This window comes from Bubalus kerabau, chromosome 4, assembly GCF_029407905.1.
Source record: "Bubalus kerabau isolate K-KA32 ecotype Philippines breed swamp buffalo chromosome 4, PCC_UOA_SB_1v2, whole genome shotgun sequence".
Classification (NCBI taxonomy): domain Eukaryota; kingdom Metazoa; phylum Chordata; class Mammalia; order Artiodactyla; family Bovidae; genus Bubalus; species Bubalus kerabau.
In genome coordinates, this window is record NC_073627.1 from 113,539,731 (window position 1) to 113,558,431 (window position 18,701).

The following is an 18,701-nucleotide window of genomic DNA, read 5'->3' on the forward strand; positions in this document are numbered from 1 at the left end:
TTATTTTTCTGGGCTGCAAAATCACGACAGATGGTGACTGCAGCCATGAAATTAAAAGATGCTTACTCCTTGGAAGGAAAGTTATGACCAACCTAGATAGCATATTCAAAAGCAGAGACATTACTTTGCCAACAAAGGTTCGTCTAGTCAAGGCTATGGTTTTTCCTGTGGTCATGTATGGATGTGAGAGTTGGACTGTGAAGAAGGCTGAGCTCCAAAGAATTGATGGTTTTGAACTGTGGTGTTGGAGAAGACTCTTGAGAGTCCCTTGGACTGCAAGGAGATCCAATCAGTCCATTCTAAAGGAGATCAACCCTGGGATTTCTTTGGAAGGAATGATGCTAAAGCTGAAACTCCAGTACTTTGGCCACCTCATGCAAAAAGTTGACTCATTGGAAAAGACTCTGATGCTGGGAGGGACTGGGGGCAAGAAGAGAAGGGGACGACAGAGGATGAGATGGCTGGATGGCATCACTGACTCGATGGACATGAGTCTGAGTGAACTCCGGGAGTCGATGATGGACAGGGAGGTCTGGCGTGCTGCGATTCATGGGTTTGCAAAGAGTTGGACACGACTGAGCGACTGATCTAATCTGATCTGATCTGATTTTCCAGATATTTTTAGAAGAAATAATATGATACCTGGAATATGCCAAAAATCTAATGAAGAGGGAGAAAATGAGAAATAGAAGTATACAAATCAAAGTACAATTTGTCACGATTTGATCACTATTGAAGCTGGATTATGAATAAATGTGGTTACTATTCTATTCTCTCTAGTGTTTTTTATGTTCAGATTTTCCTTAAATACATTTTAAAAAGCATTATTTCCCAAAAGTCTTCAGGTTCATGAAGATAATAACTTTGCAACCATAATTTATTTCAAAACATAAATAACCCAGTGATAAAAATACCAAAAGCAAAGAGTATCCTGTATTTCAACATGGTATAGATTTCACATTTTATTTCTAAAAATGTCAATAAATTTACCTTCAGTAAAAACATAGAATAATGGACATTTCAAGGACCAGAATCAACTGTGGAAACAATTACCTCGGAAAAAAGACAAGCTGACTCTATTTTCCAAAGCACTTTCAAAACCAGAAGCCCAATACAAATCATCATTAGCCTTATATTACCTCTTGACTGTAACCAACATGTTAATTTCAAAAGAATTAAAGATTATAAACACTTCTCTATCAAACAAAGACAACTTCTATTTTTGATATTTGTTGTAAGCCTCTGGTTAGTACTAATATTAACATCCACTTAAAAGTAGCTCTTGGCAGACAATGAACTAGCTACACACATCAATGAACTTTACATTCACAATTCATCCTAGAGACAGGTATTCCCATCTTCATTATATAATTACGGACTGAGACACAGAAAGATAAAGCTGCAAAGCCAGTTAATGACCTGAGTCAGACTGGAAATCAGGCCAGTCTGATCTGAATGTCAATACAGTCTTAAAGCAGAAGGCCAGCACCATTCCCTTTCAACTCCTGGGCAAATTTTGGCTCTGTTCAGAGGTAAGTACCTGGACAATCCTGATCTTTCTCTGGTACAAAACAACTGTAGGGAAGAAGCCCTGGTCCATATATCTTCCAAAGAGCAAGGTCAGTTCCTGAGTTTGTATTCTGCTTTTGTAGATAAAGAATCAGAGAGACAGTGCATAGATTTTCACTGAATATTGTTTGTAATAGCCAAAAACAAAAAAAGGAAATAAACTACATTTTTGCCAGTAAAAAATTACTATATTACCTACAGTACAAAAGACTGAAATAATATGCAACATCTACATGTAACTCCTTGATACAAAAAATACAATGTTGAGAGAAAAAAGCAAACTGCAAAAGAATATATACTACACATTCAGGTAAAATTTTTTAAATATATAGAACCTTTCTTTATACACAGTTATGAATACATAAATATGTAGCAGAGATTTTTCTAAAATAAATCTATATGAGAAGAATGAACCTCAAGTTCAAAATAATTCTTACCTTTGGGAAAGAAATCATTAGAATGGTAGGGGTATATTTTAGCTATGTCTGTAACAGTTAAAAAAAAACAAAACAGATGAGCAACAAGGATCTATTGTACAGCATGGCAAAATATAGCTTTTGCTTTGGAATAACTTTAGATGGAGTATAACCTATAAAAACATTGAATGTGTTCTATGTTGTACACCTGAAACTAATATAATACTGTAAAAATCAACTATATTTCAGTTAAAGCAAAGCACTTACTAGCCATACAAGAGTAAAATCCTGGGTTTTAATTTTTTTTCATGGAACATGGAACTTTCTTATTTATGTGTACTAGGTGAATAAAAAAGCAGTGAGATTTTTTATAAAAAAGATATAAAGAAAACACGGCAAATTGTTAACCTTGGTTTAATGTGTATTAAATATATATATTATATACATATATATGTATTAAATATATATAAGTATATATATGTGAATGATTTTTGTAATATTTTCTATTTTTGCATATTTGGGACATCTTCAATTTTAAATAAAAATAAATGCAATAATTACTCTTTCTTTATTAAAAAAAACAAAGAACATGAGTGAATCTTAAACAATGGGAAAGGAAGAAGGAATCCTCCTAATAGAACTGGGGAGAAGAGAGGCACAGAAATATAATTCACCTAAAGCCACACAGGTAATAACTGACAGAGGCCAGGGTTACAATCTAGATCTATCTGCTTCCAAAGCCACCTTACTGTTCTCTAAAATCCTTTCAGATTGTCCACAGAACTTTCCAAGTAGAGATGCTGCTAAGTCACTTCAGTCGTGTCCGACTCTGCGCGACCCCATAGACAGCAGCCCACCAGGCTCCCCTGTCCCTGGGATTCTCCAGGCAAGAACGCTGGTGTGGGTTGCCATTTCCTTCTCCAAAGTAGAGATGAACTGCATTCAAATTGAGCCTGTTGGGAACACTTAGTCAAAAGAGTTGTCCTTCCTAATTTCACCATGATAAAGCTCATTCCCAAGGAAGACCTAGAAAAATCAACAAAATGTAGCTGATTATTACTATGAGTGTGTTCTGTTTTGTGTGACTATTTTATGGTTGAAGTTCTGATGTTCTACAGAGGTATTTTAAGTAAATATGCAACCCCACAACACTGTATGCAGGGACTAGTAGTTTGTCATGTCAACTCAAGATAACCATCCCAGGTGGGGGCAAACTGAAGCAGTGATTCCCACCCTGTTGAGATCTGAGGAATTTCCCACATCTCTTGAGGTACTTGGTGAGATCAAAGTATTGAGGTTTTAATATTTTGTTGTTTAGTCGCTCAGCAGTGTCCGACTCTTTGCAACCCCATGGACTGCAGCACACCAGCTTGCCAGGCTTCCTTGTCCCTCACCATTAATATTTAGAAATGTCAAAAATACAAAGTAACATTTTAGCAATCTATGAATTATTAAATAAACAATAGTTTCCCAAAACTACATATATTTGCATGATAATTTTGAATTATCCATTAACTTAAGAGACTAAATATGTGCTAAGTGAAACCTGAGAAAGAATCAACAGTTGGGTCTAAGTTCCACCAGTCAGGCCCCTAAGAGGAAAAGGGGAAAGCCAGGATTAACCCTGAGGGAAAATAGATCTTCAACCCTCCCATTAAAAATATCCCAACTCCTCCAAATCCATGGACCAGTTTCATTTCTATTCTTTCTTCTTACTTATTTAAACCCTCTTTTTCTAATAGGTTCTTCACCCAGAAAATCAAGTACTAAAATTTCTCCCATCTTGAAAAAAAAAAGAAAGAAAAATTGCCTATATTTCTCTTTTCTTTCATAGCTAAGAACCTAAAGTCTACCTCACATTAATTTAAAAGTACCATTTTGTTCCTAATTGGCCAATTTATTCATTGAACAAATATTTAAGTGAAGGAAATCAGTCCTGGGTGTTCATTGCAAAGACTGATGTTGAAGCTGAAACTCCAATATTTTGGCCACCTGATGTGAAGAAGTGACTCATGTGAAAAGACCCTGATGTTGGGAAAGATTGAAGGCAGGAAGAGAAGGGTATGACAGAAGATGAGATGGTTAGATGGCATCACCAATCCAATGGACATGAGTTTGGGTAAACTCCAGGAGTTGGTGATGGACAGGGAGGCCTGGTGTGCTGCGGTTCATCGGGTTGCAAAGAATCGGACACGACTGAGCGACTGAACTGAACTGAATTATACACCAGGCACTGCTCAAGGCATCTGGATAAATCAATAAACAAAACAAAGGTCTCCACCTTTGCTCACAGTCCAGCTGAAGGCAAGCAATAGATAGTAAATTTTGTGATGTGCTTAGAAGTGTGCCTGGCACATACTGAGTGCTACATACATGCTTGGCCTCGTTGTTGTCATCACGGTTACTTCTCTGTCTCATCTGTGATGCCTTCCATTGACTGCATTCAGGCATCAACTCTTAAGAGTCTGTTAAAATGACTAAGAAAGGATTTACTGCTTTCTCATCAAATTGCCAAATCTAACAACTCTTTTTCTTCTTAATATTTTGAGAATCAGGCACCAAGTCTAGGAAGCTTCTTAGCTAAATTTTCCATCATCATTCATTAAGAGGTACTGACTACTTGAGTCTTTGCTCTGTTGTATTCTGACCATGAAGCTAGACTGTGTTTAACCCTGTCTTGTTGCTTTGCATATCTTTGTCTTGTGTTGAACCATTAGGTCTATTGAGGAAGTTTCTCAGTATCTACCACAGTGCCTTATACTTCCTAACTACTCAATGAATGTTAGAGGAATAAAAGTTTCTTTAAACATTGTTCATTATAAGCCTTTCATATTTGCTCTACCAGCACCATACCCCTTTTTGTCTTTGCCAATGAAAGAAACAAAAAGTAAAGTCAGTGTACAGACCAGCACAGCTGGCCAGAACAAATGAATATGTTTTGCTGCTATTTATAAATGAGTTTTAATGATTTAATTCTTTTTCAAGATCTCAATAAATAATGGCAGAAGAAATTGTTGTAATATACTTGGGAATAACTGAAAAAATGTTTAAAACCATCTCTCTACAAGGATATTCTTCCTCTTCAGAACTTAAAATATTTTAATTACTCACTTGGCACCTAATACCATGGCCCTCAACTTAAAGATGAACTAAATTTTAATTCACTGTGATTGATAAGAAAAAGCTTGTTAGTTGTTATATTACTTACTAGAAAAAGAATCCAGAAATTCTTAAACAAAATAGATGGTTATCAGAAAATGGCTTTTTTCCCATCAAAAAATCACAACAAGAAAATATAGCCATATTCCTAAGTGATGCAACATTGTCTCTTTAAAAAAAAAAAAATACAAGGTATAAAAGGCAGTAGACAAAAATCAACTTGTCAAGAAATGGTTTATCCAGTAATGGACTAGCACTACAGGGGATCTGTTCTTTCACCAGAGAGCCCTTTGTGTAACAAGAATAAACTATTAAGGGTTTAATGACACTGTAGTACCATATTAGACTCTGAAAAAGGAAGCTAGGACTCTTTTCACCAAGTTGCTGTTGTTTCTACCACAGCCACCATGGGATCTACCATCCACACAATCCTCAAATGGGCAATTGGTTGGGAAATGAGTTTTTCTGACTTTAGCCCTGTCTTTGACTCAGCTTTTTCTTGTTTATTTTAAGATCATGAAGAACCCAGCTTTTGGCAGGAACAACTGGAAGTCACTTGCCCCAAAAGGGACAAGTCAGCCTCAGAAACAGAATCAAGTTTGTTTATGGAATACCCACTGCACACACAGCATTATCTCAAACAGCTATGGGAAGAGGAAATTTGGTATCAGCTGAACCAAACTTGTCTACTTTGCAGGACTGCTGTTTCTATAGCACTGCTGCTTCTATACACCCTTAGTTGCCCTCTTGTCTCCACAAAGTGTGATATTCTATGGTAGGCACCTGCTGATGAGGGTAATTATAGCATTAGTGGAAGGAGCATGACATCTAAGGTTGAAAAACAACTCTAATTACAACTCCATCATTTGACTCCCTCAGAACTGCTGTTTCTTTTCCTTTTGCACAGAGGTTACTCAGAGATTAAATTAAATCTGATTCTATTTGAAAACAAGCCATTATACAGTTGTGTAAATGGGCTAGAGGAAGAAATTGCCTTTCAAAATTAAAAATACTATAAGCATTGGTGAACATCTGATATTTGTAGCACTAGATGGCACTTGCTGACTCAACTTTCAAGAGATTTGTATGTATTTCTGAGTGGATGGAATTAAAACAAATAATAGAACAAGGAGAAATGTGAAATCCAGATCCTATAGAATGGAGACAAAGAAGTTTTAAATTACTTTTATACTCATTAACCAATTTAACAGAAAGTGAAAATGATAGTCATGTCTGACTCTTTGCAAGCCCATGGACTGTAGCTCCTCTGTTCATGGAATTCTTCAGGCAAGATTACTAGAGTGGGTTGCTATTTCCTTCTCCAGGGGATGTTCCCAACCCAGGGATCAAACCCAGGTCTCCTGCATTGCAGGCATATTCTTTACCATCTGAGCCAACAGGGAAGCCCAATTTAACAGAGACATTATATAAAACATTAATATCCAGAAACTTAATTTTATATCAAAAATTCAAATACATAATTTTCATATTAATTTAACTGTAAAACTGACATAAAATTCCTTTGAATTCACACACACAAAAAACAGTATTTTTAAATTTAAAAATAATCTATGAAATTCCAAGGAATGAATATGATTAAATCACACTTCACCCTATCAGAATTTTGCAACTTGGGGTGAATTTGAGTATTGTAGATTGCTTGATTTAAGCTTGAACTGTCAACCATGAAGTCTAAAAATAAGGAAAGAGGAGCTTCTTGAATTAGAAAACTGAAAGGAAAAAAAAAATCTTTTGAAATCAGCAAGGATTGATTTTTCAGACACACCCAGGGCTGTGGCCCAGAAATTGAAAATATGGCTTTTAATGCCACCGTTAGGACTCAGAACAGCTGCCTGTCCCTCCAGCTGTTGCACAGGGGCGGTGCTGCTTCTTCAGGATAGAAGCAAACTCCAGAGAGCTGGAGCACACACAGAGAGCTGGATGGCAAACACAGTCCTAACATGGGCTGGCACACTCCACTAAGACCATCAAGAGACCATTTTCTGAATACCAAAGGGATTGCCAGAAATATGACTTTTTGAGTTCTAATAGTGGCATTAAGTCATGGGACCAGTCCAACCTCTAAGATATTTCTAAGAAAACTCCAATATATTCAATGATAAGTAGTTGGGAAATCTAACTACCCAGGTTGATTCAAACACACCTCCTCTATACTTCACACACAAAATCACGACTCAGATCACAGAAGAAAAGTACTCCTGGATAACCAAGAATAAGGCAGATCTCTTCTTGCTGAAGAAAATCTCCCCCATTATCCATGATGTAGCTCTGCTTTGTTCTTAGTGAAAATGAAAAATAACGCAATCATTCCCACTGGGACAGAGTCATAGGCTGTATCATACCCTGGGAATAACTTCAACTAGAAGTGATTTCAAGACTCTAACTAAAACAGAGAGTAACAAAGGCCACATTAATAAAACTCTATAATCATCTTCTATTCTTAAAAGAAAGAAGACAGAAAGATGTAGGAAAGCTTTCATGTTTTATTATTAACTAAAAATTTCCCACATTTATCTATTTTGTCTTCAAAGGAAAGAGTAATATCCTTATGTGATGTTTATCAGGATGGATGCCACAATATTTCTGAGTACAACACAAAGTGAATAAGATCCAAAGCCACATCACAGAATTCTTATTTAATCATAAGAATAAACAAAAAGCAGTATTAATCATATTAATTGCTTTAATCTCTTCCTAACCTCTATAATTTAAGCTATTTTTACATGAAATTCAGTGAAAGTTGAAAATAGCACCACTTCACTTTAAGAGGGAGAAAAAAATCTTATTTAAAGATTAAAAACTTTTATAAGCATATATGTTGCAAACATTATTATTGTTTCCTTCCTGTTGGCAAAAATAAGTTGAATGTCTTACTTACAAATGAAGCAAAAAGTCTTTGTTATTAATTAATGGAATCAAACTTTGGTTAAAAACCATCAACCCAGCTCCAAGATTTATAAAACCTCATTATATTTGTTTTTAAAATTCTGATAATTAAAGTCATGGCTAGATGCACTTAGATTTTTAGAAAATCAATACCAAACTTGCCATGATATGTGAGAATAAGTACAGGCTTTTCCCTTGATTTGTAACTGAATTACTAATGTTTCAATTAACAAGTACTACAGAGAAATACAGCACCATCATCACCCTTAGGAGAACATGGTTACTTTTCCAGATGTCATCTTGTTGTCATGGTATCTATTATGTCCTCTTTCTCTCACATTTTTATCCTAGCTAACAGACTCACAAGCTATTTAGTCTAACTTATAGTTTTATGAAGATTTTGTTTGTTCCTAATATAGACTCTGCACACACCTGTTGAACAGAATCAAAGAATCAGCACAAGAAGTTACTTAGATTGATAGTTAGACTTTCTATTAAAAGGGGAATAAAGTTAATTCTTAGTTCACATAATTGATAGAAACCAGAAGTCATGAATTTTATATGTTCTACATAATTTATTTCATAAAAATCCTATCTTTAGAATATTTTCCTTTTTAAAATATCTTCAAGTCTACATTTCTAGAAAAACAGGATTTCAATGGTTGAAATTAATTACATTTTAAGTGTCTATATCTATTTTAAATTAAAAACTTACCCTAAAGTATAATATTTCAAATATTTAATAACATTTTCTGCTAGTAGTTTTGAGAAGAAACAATAAACACAAATACCAAATACTATATGCATTTATATTTTACTCTATTGAAGGAGTATTTTAGACAGCCTGCTTTTTAGGGATTAATTTTTGTCCTGCAATGACGACACTTTGAAAACAAAACAGGCTAATATTATCCACGCTAAACAATGCTTAGGTACTGTCCTTTTTCAAAAAATGAATTCAATTTCTCTTCACTATACAATCTCTGCTGTCAACTCCTCTGGATGTAAAACATAAGTACACACACACTGATGTTCTCAGTGGTGTCTTAGAAGTTAAAGTGGTGAGCCCGTCTTTCCTAGGAGCAACAGGAGGGCTCTGCACTCTCTTCTAGAACAGAGTTCTCTCCCTTTAGGCTGAAGGAAAACAATATTTAAAATACTAAAAATGCAAACACAGCTTTTTTTTAATCAACTGTACTTCTCTACACACATATGAGGACCGTATTAATTTCACCCGGGTGCTTTTATTGCACTAATTAGACACTGAAGAGGGGCTGACACACGGGGAAACTGTTTTCTGAACGTTGTACATGCTAACAGTAGGATTATAAGCACCTGGGATATTCTTGCTATTCTCTGCATGCAAATGACTCTACAAACAATTAAATGCATCCATTAACATAGTGGGTTGTGGGATGGAAAAGAGCAAGTGTTAAGAGTAAAAATATGACATGTCCTTCCTATTCCGCTCTCATTCAGCGGATGCCTAGTACCTTTGAATACTCTGCACAGGCAGACCCCTCGGGACGTCTGCCAGTAACAATACACTCGACAACATCTCCCACGCTCTGTTAATTGCAAAACTCTCATGATCTGACAGTGAGCCCTCGCCTCTCGAACATGTTTTCATGTTTGCAGAGACACCAGAGACGTCAGGAGACCCTCCCCAAGCTGAGGAAAGGAAAGTCGTTCCTTCTTGCCCCTCCTCACAGCCCCCAACACTTGCATTAGAAGCAGCTCCACAAGTTCCCTGGCTTGAGCCTCTAAGGAGGCAAGTTCAGCACCATGGAAAGGGCTCGAGTCGCGTCAAGCAGTGGAAGACACCAGGGGCTCTCCCCAAGCCACTCACCGGCGTCTGCTGCGACGGGAGTCCCGAGCGCTTGGTGGATCCCTGCTTGGAACTTAACCTTTTCCACGACTCTGCAAACCTGCCCCGGCTGGCGCTCCGACTGCGCCTGCGGCTCTCCGCGCTGTCCTCGCGGTCCGAGCAGCCCCGCTCCATTTCGGTCGCATCTCTCCACTTCTTCCCCATGTTAAGTTCGCCTCGCTCCGCCGGGCAACACCCCAGCGCCGAGAGCTCTCGCAGGCTCCTCTCGCCACTGGGTCTCACTCCCGCCTACGTATAGCTCACTGTTGGCGCCGACTTTGCCTCCGCCGGCTCCTGCCACAGCCCTGCGCTCGTTTACCGCCGCCGCCGCCGCCGCAACCACCAGGCTGCGCTTGCGCCCGCGATTGGCCAAACCGTGGGACTGCGAGCGCCACCTGCGCCAAAGACAGCTTCCTTTTGCGCCCCCAAATTGCTCTCCACCCGCAGCCGCCGCCTTCCCTGGGGGGAGGAAGGAGATGCACGGCTCACCCCTGGGGCTACTGATACTGGAGGGTAGCTACTTCCAGTAACCCCACCCAGCCTAGTCCCCCAGGCCTGGAGATCAACCTCACCCCACCCCGAGCTGCAGGTGCAACCTAGGTTACCCACACTGGGTGGATGGAGGCTCTAGTTGGTTTGGAGAAAGACTGGAAGCGTAAAACTTTGTCCTCCTTTCTTTTCCCTTTCTTCCTTTTCTCCTCTTTGCAGCAAGTGTCTCCCAAACATCCTTGGGAAAAGTAGGGCTTCATCTCGTCAGACTCCACGCTAATTTCTTCTCACGCTTGGTCAAACTAACCCACTTGTTCCCAAACTTGGCTGCACATTGGAGTTACCTAAGGAAAAAAAAAATTAACTCTGATATTCCTTAGAGTTTAATTTAATTGCCCTGACTGTGGCCTGGGAATCGGGATAGTTAAAATTTCCCTGGGTGATTCTTGCTGTTTTAACTGCAATTAAAAGCCTTCAAGGACAGGTCAGAAAAGGAACTTTGGGGAGGAAAGGAAGGTGATACTTCTTACATCAACTCACTTTTCTCTCCAGGTTGGAATGCATATTCAATTTACCCTTTCATTCCTGGGGCAAGGGTGGCACAGTCATTAAGTAGTGAAGATGATATGTGAGCTCCTGTTTGTGGTATATTCTTTTGACACCTCCACCTCAGCCTCCGTTCATGGATTGCCTTCTGCTCATTAGAAGGAAAGCCCACAGTCTCTCATCAGCTTTGTGTCAGTTATTTTACCAGACTGAGCTGTCCTCCTATTCAGAAATGTCCTTGATCAGATGAGAGAAGGCCGTTGGGGGCATTGCAAATTTACCAAAGCTGAAACAATGACCTTGCTCATTATTAAAGAGAAGGAGGCCTAAACTTGCTCTTAGTTGAAAAGGGCTGTCTGGTTGTTTAACTGTTGCAATGGCAACAGATGTATTTTCATTTCGTTCTGAAATCGAGCATTATCCCTCCTATTTGAATAATTCCAGGTCCTCCTGGGAGAAAACTGTGAAAAGGGAATAAGAGGGAAGGAGAGTGAGAAATGCTGTGGGGAAACTGGTATCGTGATACCAGTTTTGAAAATCATAATTTGATTCGTCAGTGGTCACTCTGATTAAGTAGAAGTTTTGGAAGTGGCTCGTTCACAAGAATAGAACACAGAGCCCTAAAATCCCACAGCCGTGCACCTGTGAGTAATGCTACATTAATATTAATCTTGTCGTTTTAAGCAAAGGGACTCACAAAGCATACTTCCTCCCTTTTTAAACAACCCTCTGTGTCCAGAAATCACACACCCATATTAAACAAAATGAGACTCTAAACAATGTTTGCAACACACAATGGCATTTAATGAGAAAACCACAGGCTCCATTCTGTATTTTCACACTTCCTATCTAGGTTCATGGATTTGAAATTATTAGTGACATTTCATGGAAATATAATAATTCATCCAAGATTCCTCCCCCTGACAAAAACAAAACGATTATTCATAGTTTACAAATTAGGTATGAGAACTAAATATCAATTAGAGAGTAAAATAAAAGTCAGAAAATTATGATAAAGTAAATATTTATCTTTTCCCTTAGTTGTCCACAAAGGGGAACAGAAATGAGAATTCCCTAGAAGATGAAAAGCCTGTGGCTAACCTGGATGACTTGAAAGTTCATTCTTTAGGTATAATGATAACATCCCTGAAAAGGAGCTACAAGGGGCCTTTCCAGATATATTAAAGCACTTAATCCAAGGATGCTCACCTCACTGAGCTGCAAGCCCCTGGCTCACCTGCATCTGCCTATTAAGGGGAAAATAATCCTGATACCAATGGTATCTGTCATGAATGATGGTACCAGCACATACATGAGCACTCAGAACAACTGACGAGTTTTCTAGACACACTTAGAAAAATTTAATGATGAGTTGTGATTACATATGCCTTTTTTTTTTCTTTTTTTTTTTGCTGTTTGGTCTAAAAATGAGCTTTCAATTGCCCTCATCTTAGAGAAACATTTTTAAAGCCTTGTTTGAAGACCATCTCTGCATTTCTATTTTGCACTTGACAAGGATCATAAATGTCTGGGAACTTTACAAGAGGCTAAATTAGACATGATTATGGTCAAGAAGAAAATTGACTCTTTCTTCTTCTGATGTTCATTTATCTTTTTTCAAATTTCCTAATGCCAGTAACTAGAAAAGTGGACTGAATGCCTATCATATCTCTCACAAAGTTATCAGAGAAAAGCAGCATCAAATCTAAGAACATGTTTAAAATCAACAACATTGAAATTCTGGGATTAGGGTTAAAAAACATTTCCAGAGTGCCTTAACTTTCCTGGAGGAGTCAAGGCAGTTACAAAGGTGGATGTTAATACATTAAAAAGGCAAATGGGAATTATGATATAAACCTTTTTTTCTCCATTGTTTCTAGGCATTAAAGAATGTAAATATTAATAAAGTAAGATTAAAGCAAAATTACTTATATTGTCAAATAACATTTTCTACATAAAATAAAACAAATTTTATGTATAAATCAATCAAAATATAACACTGTGAAATGTTCTGGAATGTGAACTTTAAGTAGGATTCAAAAAAATGTTTTCAAGACAATAGTAGTCCTCTGTTAGTCTTAGGTTCTCTATGATCTTACATAGTCCTACTAGCCTGTTGACTCTATTATGAGTCTATAATCAGAAGAAACTCTCTCCATATCCTGTTTGCTCTGGGTCACATGGCCATGCACTGTATTGCACGAGAATGAATAGTAAATATTTTTTCCTTTGGTTATTTTTAGTATGTGTAAACAGACAGGCATGCCCTGGGACTAACTAGATCAAGCTAAGTGTGAGAGGGGAGATTAAACATAGAGAAAGTGATGAAAACTACAAAGCTATGCTTGATTCACAAGTTTTCCTCACAAAATAAGAAAATATAAACCATATTTCATCAATTTTAACACCTTCAATTTTTTACATTTTTAACCTCTCTGAAATCAGGATGCTTTTTATAATAGATGGTATCTCAGATTCAGTACGGAGAAGGCAATGGCACCCCACTCCAGTACTCTTGCCTGGAAAATCCCATGGATGGAGGAGCCTGGTAGGCTGTAGTCCATGGGGTTGCTAAGAGTCAGACACGACTGAGCGACTTCCCTTTCACTTTTCACTTTCATGCATTGGAGAAGGAAATGGCAACCCACTCCAGTGTTCTTGCCTGGAGAATCCCAAGGACGGGGGAGCCTGGTGGGCTTCCGTCTCTGGGGTCGCACAGAGTCGGACACGACTGAAGCGACTTAGCAGCAGCAGCAGATTCAGTATAATACATTCTATTGAATCATAGAGGCTCAGAATGAAATAGGCACTTAGAGGTCTAACCTTAGAAACCCAACAAGCTATCATTCACCCTCTATGTAAACATTCAGTCTGTAGCATTAGATATCTTCTTTACTACAAGCAGGACATTTCCTTACTAAACAATTTTAAGCATTAGGAAGCTCATCCTTATAAACTAAGCTGAAACCCATACCTCTACCTTTATTCCAAATTCTAGAGTCACTACAATTTAACATATGTTCTCTTCCTCATGATAGTCACCAAGTTCTTGAAGATGGCCTTAACAAGCCCCCTAATGTTTATCTTCTCTTAAGGTAAACAATGTCTGATTCCTTTCATCATGCCCTCACATACATGGGGGGCACAAAGTCAGAACTGACATTCTAGCAGACTAAAAAATTTGAAAATGGTGAGTGGGAAATGAACTTGGGGCCAACTGCTTTGTGAATTCACTAAAAACTTAATCACTATGACTAGACTCATAGCAAAGCGGGCTTTGTCAATGCCCATGAAGCAGGAGATACAATGTGTTTAGTGATGATTAGCTTCCTTTCAGTAGATGAGAGCTAATTCTCACAAAAGCCAAAGAAAATGTGATAACTGACACAATTATTCCTGCAACTCAAGCAAAAAAAATCTCCCAAAGCCCAATGACTGTTAATAAAGACAAGGAGCAGTAAGGTTACCCTGGTCATAAAAGTTTGCCATCTAAGTGGATGAAATTCTCTGGAGATCCCACAGAACTGAAAACATTGATATGAAACAATGAAAACAATACCATATCTTTCCTGAAATTGATATGAAAACAATGTGATATCTTTCCTGAAACACCTGCTGACACAGTGAGTACACACCCCATCAAGTCCTCCCTAAAGAAGTCACTTAAGGTCGGAGAACCTGTGTTATCTATACTGTTTCTTTTCTTCTTTCCTTCTTCCTTCTTTTCCTTCCTTCCTCTCTCCCTTCTTTCCTTTCTTCTTTCTCCCCTCTCTCTCCCACTCTCACCACCCTCCCTTCCTTTCTTCCTATTTTTAGTTTTTCTGTAGACCATACTCTCAGCATAGAACAAACAAATCCTTCCAACTGCACAGGCTTTCTACTCTTTAAACACATTAGGACTTGGGAGGAATTTTTAGTATAAACCCTCTATTTTTCATTCATGTATTTGCATAAATTTATATATATATAAACAATTTTGCCTCTTTCTATATACATAGCTTTATAAAATTTTATTTTAAAATTAAGAGTTCATGACTAAAGTTGTATAAGAAGTATAAAAATAAATTAATAGAGTTGAAAATAATTTAACAAGTAAAACTGGGATAAAAGGGAGAGAGAATGGAAAAAGGAAGAAAGAACAGAAAAGGAAGGGTCATGTATGTGAACTAAATTCTTACCTATTGTAAAATAATGTCTAAAATTTTGAAGTATTAATATAACACTTTCATCAGACTGGCCAAAATTCTGTAGACAGAAAATTCAAGCAGATGAAAAATACCAAGGGTTGGCAAGAATGTGTGTGGAGCAATTGGAACACTCACACTGCTGGTGGGAGTATACTGGTACAACCATTTTGAAGAACTATTTCACACTGTTTACTAAAGCTGATGGTATGCATAGCATGACCCTGCAATTCTACTCCAAGGTATATAGCCAACAAAAACGGGTGCGTGCAATCAATAAAAAACTGAAAAAATATTTATAGCAGCACTATTTGTGAAAATCCAAAACTAGAAACTACCTACATGCCCATCAGCATAAATATGGATATGTAAATTATCGGAGAAGGCAATGGCACCCCACTCCAGTACTCTTGCCTGGAAAATCCCATGGACGGAGGAGCCTGGTGGGCTGCAGTCCATGGGGTCGCTAAGAGTCGGACACGACTGAGCGACTTCACTTTCACTTTTCACTTTCATGCATTGCAGAAGGAAATGGCAACCCACTCCCTTGTTCTTGCCTGGAGAATCCCAGGGACAGGGGAGCCTGGTTGGCTGCTGTCTCTGGGGTCACACAGAGTCAGACATGACTGAAGTGAGTTAGCAGCAGCAGCAGCAGCAGCAAGTTATGGAATAGTATACAGCAACCAGGAGGAATGAACCACTGTTACATGCAAAACTATGGATGAAGCAATATGATTGATGTAGTGTAGACAACTATAAAAATAAGAAGAATAAAGTAGAAAGAATACAAGAGTTCAAATTGCTCTATAGTTATCATTAAGATCTCTCTCTCTTTTAAAGAAATAGGAATTAACTGGAAATTAGATCCTACAGGATGGATGTGGTCTATGTAAAAAGGTAAATGAGAGGTAACATACTTTCTGACTAGTAGAGATACTAGTCATACTCAATGACTAGTAACATACTCCAAGAAAAGACTTAATCCTTACATCAAATATAGTAAATAAATATAATCTACTTTAAGCTAAAATAAATTGTTTAGGCTTAACTGACTTTTCAACTGATAGAAGGTTCTGTTATCCCCAGGAGGAAATGATTTTGTTAACAGTCAAAGAAACCGGTTCCTACTCGTGTACAAGGGATACATGTCTTCTCAAACTGCTTTTCCCTCATCGCAGATACCTGAAACTTTCACTACTTTTGCTTCTTTAAAAATGCCACTCCTTCCTTGATGAGTAATCCTTAAAATTTTATCACTCATAATCACCTTTTAAAGTCAAGATTTTTTTAGGTGTGTAGCAAGAACTCCAAGGGAGAGGGATAGACAACACAGATGTGGCAAGGTGAGGTGCAGAATGCAGCACCTGGAGGTTTCTAATGGCAACCCACTCCAGTACTCTTGCCTGGAAAATTCCATAGATGGAGGAACCTCGTAGGTTACAGTCCATGGGGTCGCAAAGAGTCAGACACGACTGAGCAGCTTTACTTACTTTATTTTCTGATTTAGAACATTAGAACAGAAGGCAATCATTTCTGCTAAAGTCCAATTATTTCTTTGTCCAGTATAAAGAATAGGAAAACATCAACGGTCATCTTCAAAACAAACAGGGTCTAATCACTAGGGGGTCTTTACTTTTTCTTTCTTAATTTTAAGAAAGTGTGAATTTCTCACAGCACCACACAGTCAAGAAAAATATCCAGTAGTGTCCTAAACAGTTAGGTCGAGCACTTAAGACACATTTAGTTTCCTAAATGTAAGTGCATTAAATGGCTTTATGAAACTGAAATTTTAAAGTGTCCATTTGGATATTTTTGTGCAATTTTGTCCTCTTCTGCATAAGGACAAATAGTAATGTTGTTTGCTTCTATACAAAACAAAGTGAAAAGAGAACATATAAGTTACCAAGCAAAATTACCATATTTCTTAAAGTCACAATTTCTGTTCACACTGGAAAAGATTTATTTAGTGTGATTTTTTAATCTAAATGTATTAACTGGAATCCTACTGAGCATTTTTCACCACTCAAAACATCAAATTCATGCGCTTTCCCCTCCAAAGTACAAAGGTGAATGAATTGAAAGCAATTAGTTAAATAAGAAACAGCACCTTAATTACCTTTTCATCTTTGATGTATTGCGAAGTTCATTTCCTCCAACTCATGCAAAATCATTTTGGCGGCTTGAGAAGAGGCTGAATGCAGAAGCTCAATGAACTAAAACTCTCAAATTATTCACATTCTCTTTTGACTTCCACAAAAGAAACAAAGTCAACAAGATGCTACAAAATGAGACAAGCTATTGTCATTAACATGATATATTCCACTGCAAATTATCCGTGCCTGGTGAATGCGGTCTTGAGACATTCAGTGGAAATTCCAATGCCTACTATAGCACTTGAGATTAAAAGATGGTTTGTATTAAATAGGATTAAAGGAAATATACGTACCAAATTATGTAGAGTTATGCTAATCATTTAGCTGAAAAGAAAGCTGATCCGATTGGCTGAAAAGTTATGAACTATGTTGTAACAAGGAAAGAAGCTATATGTCCAGTTTACTGGCATGGAAATAAAACTCATTGGTACAGAAACTACAATAAGATATAAAGCAATGCCAAGCTAGTTAAAATAAAAACTTAACCAAAATGGTAATGCAAATGGGAAAGTCATAGTACTCTAATCTCTTCTTTTTTATAGGACTTTATTGACAAATGTTTCTTTTACCTAAAGGTGAAAATTTAAGTGATTTTTAAGATCTCTAACAACATTTTGCCCTAGTATTCATTGACTGGTTAGTTAGCTTTATTTCTTACTTTCTATGAGTATTTTTCAGGCTTCCCTGATACCTCAGTTGGTAAAGAATCTGCATGTAATACAGGAGACCCCAGTTCAATTTCTGGGTCAGGAATATCCCCTGGAGAAGGGATAGGTTACCCACTCCAGTATTCTGGCCTGGAGAATTCCATGAACTATACAGTTCATGGGGTCTCAAAGAGTTGGACATGACTGAGTGACTTTCACTTTCACCAGTATTTTTCAACCAGACCTAACGTGGAACCGTGGCAAACACATGAAGTGCTCCTATTCATTATTTCCATCATATTCACTGAAAAAGATTCTGTTGGGTGCTACAAATCATTCACCTGTGTGAACAACTCTGCAAGTTGGTTGAAAGTTTCTAGCCAGATCTGCAACAGTGATATGGTTTGGCCAGCTGGGTTTCAGATCTAACAATTTCTGAGAATATTTTTTAAAAATGTTCTCAGAATTTCAACTTCTTGACCATACCTATGATGCAAAGAAATAGAAGGAAACAACAGAATGGGAAAGACTAGGGATCTCTTCAAGAAAATTAGAGATACCAAAGGAACATTTCATGCAAAGATGAGCTCGATAAAGGACAGAAATGGTATGGACCTAACAGAAGCAGAAGATATTAAGAAGAGATGGCAAGAATACACAGAAGAACTGTACAAAAAAGATCTTCATGACCCAGATAATCATGATGGTGTGATCACTGACCTAGAGCCAGACATCCTGGAATGTGAAGTCAAGTGTGCCTTAGA

The 18,701-nt window shown here is 37.6% G+C and overlaps 1 long non-coding RNA gene across 1 annotated transcript; it reads right to left on the reverse strand.

Moving 5' to 3' along the window:
* Nucleotides 1-949: 949 nt before the first annotated feature.
* LOC129650117 (uncharacterized) lies at nt 950-17,520 on the reverse strand. Its single transcript, XR_008713602.1, has 3 exons — nt 17,254-17,520; nt 2,007-2,054; nt 950-1,640 (listed from the first exon to the last, which is right to left on the reverse strand). It is a non-coding gene; the product is annotated as an uncharacterized LOC129650117 (long non-coding RNA).
* Nucleotides 17,521-18,701: the final 1,181 nt, after the last annotated feature.